The sequence below is a fragment of the Ammospiza nelsoni genome, chromosome 25, assembly GCF_027579445.1.
Source record: "Ammospiza nelsoni isolate bAmmNel1 chromosome 25, bAmmNel1.pri, whole genome shotgun sequence".
Classification (NCBI taxonomy): Eukaryota; Metazoa; Chordata; class Aves; order Passeriformes; family Passerellidae; genus Ammospiza; species Ammospiza nelsoni.
This window is the reverse complement of record NC_080657.1, coordinates 3,793,325-3,809,393: the sequence shown is the minus strand read 5'-3', so window position 1 is coordinate 3,809,393 and position 16,069 is coordinate 3,793,325.

Below are 16,069 nucleotides of genomic sequence, written 5' to 3'. Positions count from 1 at the left end.
AAAAGCACATGAAATAATAAACTTGTTCCAGCATGACGTTTCTCTGTTCAGGATCTAATTCAGGCTTTATTCATCCCTCCTGACAGCTACTGAAGGAGGCAGAGCAGGTAAATAAAGTAGCTGTGGGCTGGATCTGCATGAGCTGAATGCAACAGGTCACACACAATTAATATTCAAATCAGCCTGGTACAGAGGAGTGAAACCCCCAGCTGGCCGCTCGCTGGGTGGAAAGCTGAGTAAGGCTGAGCCCAAGTTTTCCTAGAGTTCCTCATGCTGTTGTTTAGATAAGTTTAAATGAGCTGTGATTAAGCTAATTTCAAGCTAATTAACTCAGAAAGATATTCTCCACTTTTTAAAATTCTAAGTGGTTGTTCATTAGGAGAGAGGGAACGGGGGGAAGCTGCGTCACTGCAGCCGAGGAGCTGAATGCAGCACGAGCAGAGTCATTGCTGAAATATGAATATTTGTCATCTCATTAAATGGCATAATTAACAGATCTCGGGTTTCTGTGGTTGAGATGACCCTGAGGTATTAGAAAGTCTCTTTTTTCCCAGTCCTGTGACTGAAGAAGAAGTCGAGATTCGTCAGTTCTGCTTTTCAAGGTTATTTATTTTTCCTTATTTATAACATTCCTTCTCTGACCTGTTGAGGTGTAAGAGCCTGAATGAGGGATGTGGGACTCAAGGCTGCTCTCCAAAATGCAGTTTATTCCATCCAAGAGGTTACGGCAGTCCAGGGTTGTGGGTGACAGAGCTGTGCCGACAGCTGCCAGCTCCAGCTGCAGGCAGGCCTGGAGACCCTTTGGTTTTGGTTACAATGCATTATAGGCTTTTCTTTTGGTTACAATGCATTATATACTTTTCTTTTGGTTACATTGCATGATATACTTTGGCTTTGGTTACAATACATTATATACTTTGCTGAGCATCTTAATACAGCAGAACCAATCTATACCTTAACTATTATCTATAGCCTATCATAACTACTGTAATTACCATATTCATGTTACTGTTCTCCAATCACTAAAAGTCAGTACATTACAGTTTAAGCTAGAAGTTGGTTTTCAGTTTTCTTGCAGTGGAAAATTCCGAGACGTTTTTTCTACTTCAACTTTGCTGACTTGTTTGCCTGTGAAATCTTTCTGCTTGGTAAAAACATCTTCTTGTTTGGGGTGGGTTTATCCTTTGCTCTAAACCATAAAACCCCCTTCTAACTAACACACCCTTTGCCTCCTTGGTTATCCAGTAAGACTGGCTCAGCAATTCTTTTCTTCTATATCAAAACTTGCTTCCATCTCTAGTCCTTCTTCAGATTCTACATTTAAAAATCTTTTTGCCAAGCACACATATCTGTGAGACTTTCTTGTCAAACTTTCATCCTTCCCAAAACTGAGATCTGTCTGGCAGGTCAGGTTGTGGCACAGTCCCTGCCCTGGGGGTGGTGTTAGCTTTTCATAGTAAGAACTATGTCTACTTTATTTACAATAATTTTCCAATACCTATCACCTATGTTAGACAGTCTGTCTCTAGTCTAAACCAATCCAAAAGTGCCACCATCACAGCAGAAGATAGAGGCAAAGAAGAAGAAGGAGAAAGGCTGGACACACCCAGATTCCTCCATCTTGCCCCCTGAACCCCCATTCTAAAAACCCCCAAAAATCTATTTTTCACCCTGTGATAAATTCACTATCATTCTACTTAAACTTTCGTGGCTTGCAATTCTTCATATAAGGTTGGTAATCGATTTTTCCAAGGGCTAAATCAAAGGCACACAGGGGTCTGGGGCTCTGTGCCAGGGTCTCTGAGCCTCCTGGCAGGGGCTTTGAGTCCTCCAGGGCAGCCAGAGGGATTTCCTGGGTTCTGACACTGCTGCAGACCTGGAGGCAGCCACAGCACTGCTGAGTGCTCACCCAGCCTGAACCAAAGGCTGTGGCAGTGTGGGCATGGCCCAGCCCTTCCCCTGTGCCTTCAATCAGGTGATGCTCCAGTGAGCCAGAAACTGAACTGCAAAAGCCATTAGATCCAGCAACAGCAGAGCCAGGCTCACGCTCACAGGCACACAGAGCTGTCTCCCCAGGCTGACCCAGCACTTCTCCTCCCTGTCTTGTTTTCATCCATTTTTCATCACCCTGGGCTGCAGCTGCGTCGGGGTGTCCCAGGAGCAGGGCTGGGGTGGGTTTGCCCTCATGATTTTGGAGCTGAGTGGTGAGGGGAGTGCATGACCCAGAGCCATGAGCACAATCCAGCAGCAACAGGCTCCAGGGCTGTGTCCTGGGGGGACCACGGGGTCCCCAAGTGCCACAGACATCTTTTATGAAAAGAAGAAGGTTGTCTGGTTATCTGCTGCTGTGGAATGGAACAGGTGGATCTGTGATTGGCCCATGTTGGTTGTTTGTAATTAATGGCCAATCGCAGTCAGCTGGCTCGGACACAGAGCTGAGACACAAACCTTTGTTATTCATTCTTTTCTTTTCTATTCTTAGCTAAGCCTTCTGATGAAACTTTTTCTTCTATTCTTTTAGTATAGTTTTAATGTAATATATTTAATAAAATAATAAATTAAGCCTTCTGAAACATGGAGTCAGATCCTCATCTCTTCCCTCATCCTCAGACCTCTATGAACACCGTCACAGCCACGTGCTGGCAGGAGCATTTCATGAGTGGCACAAGATGCTCAAGTAGGTGGTAAGCCCTGCTTGAAAAGCCCACAAAGCCACAACACAGAGCAGCACGACATGAGCAGTGTTATCATCACAGCTCCTGAGTTTTCCTTTCCTGCCCAGGTCATTCTGCTTTGAATGGAAAGCAGAGAGCTCTTTATCCTCACGTCCTTCTCTCCACAGCTCTTGTTCTGTCAGGTGAAAAACCTGAAAAATCCTCGAGCAGGTCATGAAATGAAGTTACAGTGGAGTGAGAGGAGTTCGATTGAAGGATTGATCCCAGCAGCAAAGCCATTTCCCTCCATTGTGCACACAGAAATGAGCCTGGATTGGCTGTTGAGCAACGAGCTGCAGCACAGATGGCTCTGGGCACAGGGAGGGGCACTCTGTGCCGTGTTCCCAGGATGCTCCCAGGAGCCAGACCTGACCTCTGCATGCTCCTCTCCTGTTGGGATCTCTGCTGCTCAGAGTGACCCCGAGATGTGTTAGAAATTCTCTTTTCCCAGCCCAGCGCTCAAAAAAGGAGTCAGAACTCTTCAGTTCTCGTTCTCACGGTTGTTTATTGTTTCTTATCTGTAAAAAATTTTCTCCTGCCCTGCTGAGGTCAGCTCAGCAAGACAGTCAGAGGCACACTGACACCCTCAGGGCGGTGTTATCTTTTTATGCTAAAAACTACATGTACATTATTTACAATTACTTCCCAATACCTATCACCTATGTTAGACACTGAGCTTCTACTCTAAACCAATCTAAAAGTGCCACCATCACAGCAGGAGATGGAGGCCAAGGAGAAAGGCTGGACACACCCAGATTCCTCCATCTTGCCCCCCTGAACCCCCATTCTAAAAACTCCAAAATTCTACATTTTCACCCTGTGATAGCGATTCATTCAGTATCATTCTATTCAAACTCTTGTGGCTTGTAACTCCTCACACAAAGCCGGTAATTGTTTCCCTGGGGGTGGTGTTAGTTTTTTATACTAAGAACTACCTGTACTTTCTGTACAATAATTTTCCAATACCTATCACCTATGTTAGACAGTGAGCTTCTACTCTAAACCAATCCCAAAGTGCCACCATCACAGCAGAAGATGGAGGCCAAGAAGAAGAAGGAGAAAGGCTGGACATGCCCAGATTCCTCCATCTTGCTCCCTGAACCCCCATTCTGAGAACCCCAAGATCTACTTTTCCACCCCATGATAACTTCACTATTATTCTACCTAAACTGTTGTGGCTTGCAGATCTTCATATAAGGTTGGTAATAGATAAAAATATAACTAACACCCCCCAGAGCCTGCTGCCCCTTTTCTGTCCCTGCCAGGGAGATGGGAGCTCATCCAACCAGAACTCCAAGGTCAGGATTCCTCCTCCCTCCCCTCTGCCTCTCACTGCTGCAGGGACACAGCTCCCATGCCCAGGCTAAGCTCAGCTTAAACACACCAGGGTAGCAAAAGGTGTCTTGAAAGGGATGAGAAATCTGTGACAGTCATCACAGGGGTCTTATGTTGAAGGAAGAGACGAGGATTTGACTCCATATTTCAGAAGGCTCGATTTATTATTTTATGATATACATTACATTAAAATTATACTAAAAGAATAGAAGGAAAGGTTCTTCTCAGAAGGCTGGCTAAACTAAGAATAGAAAGGAATGATAACAAAGGCTTGTGTCTTGGACAGAGAGTCCAAGCCAGCTGACTGTGATTGGCCATTGATTAGAAACAACCACATGAGACCAATCACAGATCCACTGTTGCATTCCACAGCAGCAGATAATCAATGCTTACATTTTGTTCCTGAGGCCTTTCAGCTTCTCAGGAGGAAAAAATCCTAAGGAAAGGATTTTCATGAAAAGATGTCTGTGACAGAAATCAATGCTAAAATATTTTTTGCCTGATAACCAATGATCTTTTCTATCAAGAGAAGACCCTGCTTGGGGCACACAGCAACATGAGCTGCTCCTCTCCAGCCTGGCCCTCAAGTCTGCTGCTCACCCCACTGGGTTTGTGCAGCACAGCTCAGGGCAGGGGCTGTGCCATCAGCTCTGCTTGCAGGGCTCTGGAGCTTGATGCTAATTTGAGGTAATGAATTTAACTTTAAAAAGTCATAATCTGCAGCTCTGCAGCCTCTCGTCTGTGGCTTCGAAGATTTACAGAAGGTTCAGTGCAAACTAATTCCTTGTGAGAGCTTGTTCTTGTGATTAGTAGTGATGAAGGGAAATGCCACCTGATTATTTCATAACCCTCAGAAATGCAAAGAGATTTTTCTTCCCCCATTTGTATCCCTGCCTGCTTTAAAGCTGCAGCAAAATTGTGGGAATTTTGCTGGAAATTGAATTTCCAGGAAAAGAGAATTGTGGAGGAAAAATTCTTTATTTTTCCAGAAAAAAAAAAAGAATTGTGGGGGAAGAGCAGGAAAACCATCCCAGTTTTGTGTCTGGCATTGAGCTCCAACATCCCTTGCCTGAGCAGTGTTGCTCTACACCTCTGCCTTGAACTGAGGTAATTATCTGGGCATTATCTGGGAATAATGGCATTATTTGGGACCCTGGTGCCACTAGAATGTCCCTGCTGAGCCCTGCCATGGCCCTTGCAAGTCCAAGGCAAAAAAGTCAAGTTCAAAAGCCACTAAATAAAATGAAATAAGTGCCTGGTTGGGCAGAGATGAGGTTTGTTTATTAGTGGCATTTCCTGAGGGGCTCTTTGGCACCCTGTGAAGTGCAAAGGTCTGGCACTCCAGACCTGGGAGAAGCTGCTCTTCATCTGAATGTAATTCATAATAATCGTGGCAACATATGGCAAGTGACATTTCAAAGCATCTAAATCTCACCAAGGCACAGGTAGGGCTTCCTCATGTAAAATATCCAGCTTGGTGCCATGGAAAATGTGAGAAAGACAGAAAACCCAGCCCTGGCAGTGCTGGGAGTTAGAAGAGAGTCCCTGGAAAATGACTCAGTTGATGATATCAAAGTTCACAAATTTAAGTGTCTGAGAGTGCACTTTCCTGACAGCTGAACATTTCCTCCAATTCTCATCATCTTGTAACAAATTAAAGGCAAACAGGAATTCATCAAAGGGAACAGTCTCAATTGTTATAGCAAATTGACTTTAGATTATTGCTGGAGATGGAGTGAGGACAGGGCAGCAGCTCCCTGGGCAGGGTGTGAGCAAGGGGACGCTGACCACAGGGGAGGGGTGGCTTCAGACACCCATTGCTGGGTTAAAGCCACTGCTGGGACATTTCTGGGTGAATTTCCAGCTCCTCTTATCCCCCCTGAGACAGCTGTGACCCTTTTCTGGTCTCTGAGACAGCTGTGACCCTTTTCTGGTCCCTGAGGCAGAGAGCAGGGACAGAGCCGTGCCAGCAGATTCCTCCCCACCACACTCCTCCTCACTGAGGAGCACCAACACCTGTGTGGGCAGGACATCACCAGCAGAGCTCCTGTGAGCTCCTGGCTCCTGTTCCAGGCACCCCTGGTGAGAAGAACAGCAGATTTATCTTTCCAAACCAGCTGTGGGTCTGCTGGTAGATAAAATCAGCACTGGGAGATAAAAGAAACCATGGGAAAAATTCCACTGATTGGTGAATAGAAAAAGATATTTTCTTTTACAAATAAACTATGGGTTGGCTAAGAAATGAAATTAGATGTTGAAAGATGAAAGAAACAATGGGAAAGAAAAACCTCTAAATGCCATAGGAATTAAAAATTAAAAGGGAGGGTTGTACATTAGAGGGGAATCTTTGGGATCAGATGTTCTGGGAAGTCTGAACCTCTCAAGTACCTCAGAAATGGGGAAAGAGAGAAGGGAAATGCAGCTGGGAAATTGGGATAAAAAGGAGGCTGCATCCTCAAAAAAATTGGAGAGATCCCAGTGGAATTCCCCATGGCCTCTCCCTTTATTGGAATAAAATTCCAGGACTCCTCTGTCTCCTTTCTGGACATAAATCTCTGGTGTTTGTGGATTAATTTTCCTAACACCTGTGAGGTGTCTGTCTGTCTGTCTGTCTGCCTGTGCAGCTCTGGGGAGTTCCCCTCATCTCCACTCCAGCTTCTGTTTGTTAATGTGGCTCAGCAAATAAATAGTGACTGGTGGATTTTCACCATTATAAACCAGCCAAGATAAGAGAGGGTGAAAAATGACAGATGAGCAGAAACAAATCATCCAGAATCATGAAAAGATACCAGAGCGGGGGGGGGAAAAAAAAGGCTTTTTACTGTGATTGTGCAGAAAATCAATAAAGCCCCACTACAAGGCAGTGCTGCAGATAACAAGCAGATTATATCAGTTTTCATGGAACATATTGTTCAGCAGGCAGAACGCTCTCGGAGGCTGTAATGGTGCATCATAAAGTTTAAGTTAGTGTTGTTGGTGAGGAGATTTAAATAAAACCTAAATGCTGACATTTTGATGGTTATTATTTATTCAATAGCCTGAGATGTCAAAGCTTGTTGTCTTCAGTTTTCTAAGGAAGAGAAGCTCCAGAGAGAGCAGGGCTGGAGTGATGGATAGCCATCACATCCCACACCTCAGCTCAATCCCAGGCGGATATTCTCCCAGAAACAGGCTGGAGGGCAGCCACAGACACACTCTGCCTTTGGCAGAGAAAATTCCTAGAGCAGAAATATTTGTGTGTGCCCTCAGACATGCAGTAGCCTGGCCATGAGGTCCCCAGGAGCATCCCTGGAGCAGGCAGGGCTGCAATGAGTGCTCCATGCAGCCCAGGCTTCCCCAGAAATCCATCCTGTACTGCTGGAATGTTGGGGGACACAAGGCAGATGATGGATTTTGGACCTGGTTAACATGAGAGATTTGATAGCAGGATGCCTTGGCAAAAGCAAATGGAAATTTGAACATGAGACCTGGATTGCAAGAAGATGAAATCAAATGGGTTTACTAGAAAAAGAAAATCCCATTAAATTCTGCAAGCAAGAGATGTTGTTATATGCATAAGTTTGTGTGTGTGATTTTAACCTAATCATTGTAGTACACATTACTAGTCTCCCTAAAATATTATATATTATATATGACATATTATATATGCATTTGTATACCACAATAAAATGGAATATAATATAATATAATATAATATAATATAATATAATATAATATAATATAATATAATATAATATAATATAATATAATATAATATAATATAATATAATATAATATAATATAATATAATATAATATAATATAATATAATATGATGTAATATAATATAGTATCATAACATATAACATATAGCATAATACAATATAATATAAAATCATAATAAATTAGCTTTCTAAGAACATGGAGTCAGATTCTCAATTCTTCCTTCATGGAGACCCCAAAAATACTCCACAGCTTGGTCAATGGGTCAATAAGGGAAATGTTACTGGGGTTTAAAGTGAATAAAGCATTGCTCTGCCCATGGAAATGCTGTTGTTCGCTCTCCACAGGGTGTTCCTGCCAAGTGCAGCCGTTGCAGAGTGCTCACTCTTCTGCTAATTGCAAAGCTAATTGTTCTTACTGCAGAAGCCATTACAGTGCGTCGTTATACTGCAGTTAACGAGATGTTTGGATTAAATGGCTCACTAAAAGTCAATAAAAAGAAATTTGCTTGACTATTCCTTTAATTTTTCAGATGCAGTGTTAATTCACTGTTAATTCTCCCCAAAGGCCTGGATTCATTAAACGGCTTAACACAGGACTAATAAATGCATATATATTGTGCAAAGGCACTAAGGCAGAACCTCAGAGCAGTGAGAACAGGGATCAGAACCCCAAAGCAGGGATCAGAACCCCAGAACAAGGATCAGAACCCTCCAACAGGGGATCAGAACCCCAGAACAACGGTTTGGAACCCCAGAGCAGGGAGAGCAGGGATCAGAACCCCAGAACAAGGATCAGAACCCCAGAACAAGGATCAGAACCCCTGAGCAGGGATCAGAAGCCCAGAACAAGGATCAGAACCCCTGAGCAGGGATCAGAACCCCAGAAAAAAGATCAGAACCCCAAAACAGGGAGCACAAGGGATCAGAATCCCCAAACAGGGATCAGAATCCCCAAACAGGGATCAGAACCCCAGAACAAGGGATCAGAACCCCAGAGCAGGGATCAGAACCCCAGAACAAGGACCAGAGCCCCAGAACAAGGAATTGGAACCCCAGATCAGTGAGAACAGGGATCAGAACCCCATAGCTAGGATCAGAACCCCTGAGCAGGGATCAGAACCCCAGGAAAAGGATCAGAACCCTAAAGCAGGAAGCACAGGGGATCAGAACCTCAGAACAAGGATCAGAACCACAGAGTAGGGATCAGAACCCCAGAAAAGACAGCACAGGGGATCAGAACATCCCACAAGGGGATCAGAACCTCAGAACAAGGGATCAGAACCTCAGAACAAGGGATCAGAATGCCAGAACAAGGGATCAGAACCACAGAACAAGGGATCAGAACCCCAGAATGAGGGATCAGAACCCCAGAGCAGAGAGCACAAGGCATCAGGAGGACGTTGCACAGTGCAGATGTCAGATGGACACACAGCCACCCCCAGAATGACCCCAATGACAGCATCAGGCAGCTCCTGTCCCCTGGCAGGGCAGGGCAGTGTCACACTCTGCACTACAGCTGGGGAAAGGATGGCTTGGATGAAAACATCCCCAAATGATGGAGGAGGGATTGCAGGGGGAGAGGGAGCACCAAGAGTCACTGCTAAGAGTCACTGTGAGGGGACAAGCAGGAGGTCACAGGGCAGTGGGAATCTCCATCCCTGCACACCTTGGAGCCACAGGACAGGTCAGTGACTGCTCACCTGGCCTGGGTCTGTGCCAGGCATTGTCATCACCATTTATGTGGCTTTACTTGCATTTTCCTGCAATTCCTGCCAGCAGGTTCGTCAGCCTTTCAGGACACAACAAAGTGCATCGGGAGCAATGTGAATATATCTCTTCCAAAACGAGATGAAGGAGCTCACAGCACTTTTAGAAAGGATCCCAAGCATCTGAATTCTGAGCAGAAAGATCTCATTTCAGCTGTAATGAAGTATAAAGAAGGAATAAATGACTTTTATACTGGCTTGTTTTGCAGAAATCCATCCTCCTTCATTTGTCTTGTGGCTGTGTGTGCTCCATGGGGTGCTGCCCTTGGCTTTCCTGCTGCTGGAACAGAGCTGGAGCCACTCAGAGAACAGCCAGACACTGCTCCAGCCTCGAGGAGGTTCAGGCCAGGTGGACGGGGCTGGGTGAGAGTTTTCTGCACAAGAAGCATTTTCAAGGGCGAATGCAAAACAATCTGGTGAACACTGAGAAAATTTTACATTGAGTGAATGTTGAAAGGAAATCCTTCAGTCTCACTTCTTGCTTTGCCTGGCACAGGCTCCTGACACGCTGCCAAGCAAGATATGACAGAGAATTATGCCTTTAACTAGGAAACAGAGGAGGGAGAAGCTGAAAAGGAGAATAAAGGGGCAGCCACACTCCTATTGCCTGACACTGGGTTCCTGATGGCTGAATCAGCTACCCCAATGCTGAAGATTGCAATGCAAGATGTTTTCAATTGCCGTCTGTATGGCAGATTACCTTTGTCAAGTGGACAGTTTGCCTTATCTCTCTGAGTGACCACAATCACACCTCCCTCGGGAGGGGACACTGCTGATAACAGCTATTGAATGTCCCTGCATGGCTGATAAGAACTACAGCATCCCACTGGGAGATGGGAGCCCAGAGGGAGGAGCCAAGCATTCCTACCCGGATAGAATCTGGAGATTCTGCAACACCAGCACGGCTTCTGCACTGCATTGCCCAGAGGAACAGCAGCTGCCTCTGCCCCTGGATCTTCAGAGGCAGAGACTGCACCTTTCTGCAGGATCCCTGCTCCAGCAGAACCAGCCCTGACACTGCAGGAGGGCTGAGCCACAATTCCAATGGCACTGCTGCCAACAGCCTGACCCACAGGGTGTCAGGTTGGGTTCTGACTCTGCCAGTGTTGGTTTAGTTCACTGCACTGTTTATTTTATCCTTTTATTTTTCCTTTTCCCTATTAAAGAACTGTTATTTCCTGCTCCCATACTCTTTGCCTGAGAACCCCTTAATATAAAATTTATAGCAATTGGGAGGGGTGGGGAGGGTTTACATTCTTCATTTCAGGGGAGGCTCCTGCCTTCCTTAGCAGACTCCTGGCTTTCCAAACCAAGACACCCAAGCACACAGAGAGATGGGAGGACCTCTGGTGTCACTGATTCTGTTTCCAGAAAGGTGTTACTGCTGTTTTTAAGCCACTTAAAAACACACCAGCCACACAGCAGCCTTCCCACAGCTCAGCCACCAGGGCTGCACAGGCTGTGAGTGTCCCCTGTGCTGTCATTGTCGCTGTCACTGTGGGGTCCCCCCAGCTCCCACCACTGCCCTGACCCTCCTTGGGGTGTTTTGGGCCCCTTATTTCCTGCTGTCCTTGTGCAGATGTGCTCCTCAGAAATAGTGACCCCACAGCTCAGTGCCAGCCACGGCCACTGCAAAGCTTCAAAGGGAGCGGGGGAATGGAGAAGATGACAGGAATAATGAAAGGCACAGCACAAAATGGGGTTTAACAGGAGTTCAGAGTCATTATCCAGATCACAGCATCTCCTCAGAGCTGGGTGCCAGGTCAGGAATTCCCTTATGGAGAGACTCAAACAAGGCTGGCAGGTGAGGAAGCTCCAAAGCTCCCTGCCAGAGGGACTCTGCTGTGCCATTCACACTCCCCACATCATCCATCCTTATCACACTGCCAAGAAAAAGGTTCCTGTTCCCTGCGACTTATCCTCAGTCTCATTAAGAGCAGGGCTGGATTACTAAATTTTTAACCAGGGGAAGCTCCCATGTCCATTACTGCTTTACTCCCATGTTTATTAAAGCAATAACTTTGTTTTTAAAAGGGACATGGTTCCCCTGAGCTCTCTCACGCTTTGGTGTCCTAATTAAAAATATAAATTAGAGATTGAGTATGTCTCGTGCTTCAAAGGAACGTAAATTGGGTGGCTTGAAGTGCTGGGGAAAGTCTGGGCACAAAACACTCAGGTGGCTCTGCAGATGTCTGGGGGCTTTAGCTGCTCACAGTGACCCCAAGATGTGTTAGAAAGTCTCTTTTCACAGCCTGGTGCTCAAAGAAGGAGTCAGAACTCTTCAGTTCTCATTCTCAAGGTTGTTTATTGTTTCTTATCTATAAAATTTTTTCTCCTGTCCAGCCAAGGTCAGCTCAGCAGGACAGTCAGAGGCACTCTGCCTGCCCCTTTTTATACTAAAAACTACGTGTACAATATTTACAATAACTTCCCAAAACCTATCACCTGTATTAGACAGTGAGCTTCTACTCTAAACCAATCCAAAAGTGCCAGCATAATTATTTATTATACTATATTATTCTATACATCTAAAACTGAACCTTCCAAGCACTCAACCCTGCACACAACTGCTCACACTGCCCTGAATCTTGTGACTGTCACCCAAAAGTCCTGACACACACAGACTCTCTTGGCCCTGATAGGCCAAGGAAACAAGACACCATCACTGTGGGTGAACAATCTCCATATTGCATTCTACTTTTGCACAAACACAGGCACAGCAAATGATAAGAATTGTGTTTTCTTTCTCTGAGAGGTTTAGAGAATGTAAATCCCAGAAATATTCTTGGGAAGAATTGTGCCTTGCTTTTCTCTGTGAAGAGAAATGTGAGGCTACAGGCTGGCAGAGTCCCTGCACACACCCATGCACACATGAACCCTGCACATCCCTGTCCTGGCAGTGCCCCCAGGCCATCAGCTCATCCATAAACATCACACACATGAGCACATGAACCCCTTCACATCCCTGTCCTGGCAGTCCTCCCAGTCCCCTTAGTCCCCCCAGTCCCCCCCAGGCCAGCAGCTCATCCATAACCATCACACACATCCCCCTTCAGCTGAGAGATGTGGCCGGACTTTGCTCTGTTATCTTTCCGTTTCCATGGCAATAAAAGTAGCTTCTGATAATGGCTATTTCCTAAGAACTGTGAGGTTTTGGTAATTTTAGCAGCATTACAGCACAGACTTCAAATGGGCAGAGTCACCCAGGGTTGCTCTGCCTTGGGCTTTGAATTGTGAGGGGATGTGAGCAGGTCCTGGAATCCAGGGGAGGTTTTTTTGGTTATCCTTAGCTTATTCCTCGTATGCCTGTTCCCAAAGGATCCACAGGACTCTGTTCAGCCCCAGGCAGGTTTTGGGACTGGTGCTGTTTGTGGTGTTGGTGTGACTGCAGGAAGCTGTCAGCTCACCCATCACCTGAACCTGCCTCATAAACAGCATTGGAATTAATGATTGCCATAAAAAAGAAACAATGCCCCATGTTCCCCAAACCCTGTGGTGCAGGTGGGTACAAGGGATGCCCAGTTAATGTACCAGAGGATGAATTCTAGCTCTGCATGGAGCACCCAAATGACCATTGATTCCGTGGCCACTCTCTGCTCCTCTGAGCCACACCTTTCTCCCCATCAGTTGCTGCCTGTGCAGACACCTGACCCGATTTTTGGCTGTGCTGCTGCAGGAGCTCTTTGCCAGCCCAGGATTCTCAGGGGAAAACACAGGACCAGCATCCTGCTCCTTCCCTGGGCTGTGCCTCATCCACCCTCTCCTGAGGCTCCACTGCACAGACCCCCAGACCCTGAGGAAATGTTGCTGGCAGGAAGAAAAATTCCATTTCCCCACATTTCCAGTGCCTAGTTATAAGATTTAGAGGCAGTTGTGTAGCTGGAGTGTGCTCTGGCACTGATACCTCAGGATTTCAACTTTTATATTTTTCATGTATTTGTAATCCTGCAATTCTTTAGTGTATAACTCCAAACTCCACACACAGTGGGAGCTGCTGCTTCCCCATTTTGGGCAGACACAACAATTCCTCTCCAGGCCTGGCAGTCAAGGACACCTCACTGCCTCAGGCCCTGAGATGGAAACAAAAGTAAGTTGGGGGCAGCAAATTTGGGGTAAATAACTTCATTAGCTGAAGCTGTAATTGGAAGATGAACACCTAATATGCAAATGGATCAAAGTTATAAAAATGTGAAAACCTGTGACCCATTGTCCATTTTGGGTGTAGCCCTGGGAGGCTTTATCTGCCCTAAATGTACCTGAAGTCCCTTCAATAAGTAGAATTGCTTTTTATTCCCTTAATTTTGTCTGGCCTGTGTTTTTAGGTAGTGACAAAAAGGCACCAGCACAGCCTCACTCTTCCCATGCCATCCCTGGGGACAGCCTGGGGACCTCACCCAGGTGGCCCTTCCTGACCCACCTGGCAGAGATTTAACCTCCAGATCTGCTCAGCATCACCCTGACCAGCAGAATCACATTCCTCCTGCTCTGGAGAAGCCAAGCTTCAATATGAAGTGTGAAACTTCTAATTTAGTGTCACATCAAATAATAACTGGCGTGTTCAAACTGTTGCTTGTATTAGTCAAACAATCACAGATCAGAGCCAAAGGCTGCTCCTCTCTCTCCTTTACCACTGACTTGCAATTAATATTTATAAAGCAGGAGGGATTTTTCTTTAAAGAGGAATTTGCAGCTGTCCTTTGGATTCTCAGACGCAGGCTGTAAAATTTATAGGCTTTCCTTCACCTTCACTCTGAGAGAACAAAGCTTTTCATATTTATAATTTTAGTCTGTAGGGACAGAAGGGAAGCCAAGCATAGTGAGGGATGGCAGAGAGCTGGGATGGGGAGGGGGAAAGCACTGGCAGCAATGGGCAGCTAGTGAATACCAGCAATCATGGGCACAGCTTCACACAGCACACTGGGAATGCCCCTGGATTTGAGGAGTGGAAAATAAACTTTTGGTGTTATTTATTTAAAAAATAAAACAACCAAAAATATCCCCCTTTGGTGAAAATGTTCGTAATTTCCCATTGTAAAATCATTCCAATTTATTCACAATATTCCTGAATATCTCATTGTGAAACTGAAATTAAAATATCCCAATAGACTCTGGCAGAAAACTTTGCATAAGCATGATAGGATTTTCCCACAGTAATAAGTCCCCAAGGAAAAATACATCAGAGAAGAAAATGTTTCAAAATAACTGTTCCCAATTAAAACTTCACCAGGATTTACACTCCCCAAGTTTTCTTTTTTCCCAGCATGATAAGCATAAAAATGACACACACCCAGTCCAGCACCAATTCCTCCCAAAAATGACAGAGCAGGAGCCCCACACCACACACTGTGTGAGACACAGAGCTGGAATGACCGAACCCCCTCCTGCCATTCCTCACTTCATTATTCCCTTGCATTTTGAAGTTAATATCAATAAAACATACATTAGAATTGCAGAAATCATGGAAATGTCAAACATCTCTCACTCGCTTTGGTGAGAACTTTGCTAAGTACCAAATGCAAATGTGCAGCTGGTGCCTCTGACATTTTGGTTCCTTTGCTGGCACAGGCTAATCAATTCAGTTTCTAATTTTAATTTTATCAGCAGCAAATCTGTTGGATTTTTCAGGCTCTGATGTAGGCCAATTCACTTCTAATCAAATTACCTGGGTTCTGATAGGCTTTGCCTGCACTCTGGGCAGCACCAGGATCACAGTCCCAGCTCCTGATTCCACTCCTCTGTGCCTGACTGGCAAGCTGGGGTGAATCACACATAAGGCTCCATTTTGCTTAAAGAGCCCTTAAAAAAAAACCCACTCTAAATATCAATATTAGCACTTAAAAGAGGTGTTTTCTTGGAAAGAAGTTATATTTTCAGAGCAGGGATGGTAGCCAGGACAGACAGACAGGGTCAGGGCTGTGGCCCCTCTGCCAATATTGTTGCAGCACAAGGGAAGCAGCCCAGAGCACATCCTTCCACTGCTCCAAGGTTGTAGCTGCTCCACCATTATCTGCAGCCTGTAGTCATCTCCAGTCTTTATACTTTAATCTGTAAAACAGACAAAGAGCTTTTCCAGCCTTTCATGTGCTGAATGACAGGCCTCGCTCTCTCCCCAGCATTTCCTCTGACTCACTCATTACAGGCTGTTTTAGAACGTGCTAATGACAAAAAAAATACATTTTGATCTTTACTCTTGTGAGTAAATAGAGAAACTCTCCTTTGGGGTATTTGTAAAGGATTTCTTCTCTTCCCAACCCATGTGCAAGGGGTCCCTATGTCCTAATTTGCAAATTAAGTTTTTACACAGAAATAAGCAGGACTCACCCAAGTCCTTTAACAAAACTTTATTGTTCATGCAATAAAGTTTTCACTCCAACTAGGATCAGGGACGCAAGCCAAGTAAGAGAACCAAATCACTGATTTAATCACCGTGCAAGGAATTTTTTGCCCTGAAGACTTGGTCAGGATTCAGAGGAAGAAGCTGACTGATCAGACAGAATCCTGTGTTTGAATGGAATTTGTGCATCATGTATGAGGTGTATGAATATGCAGCA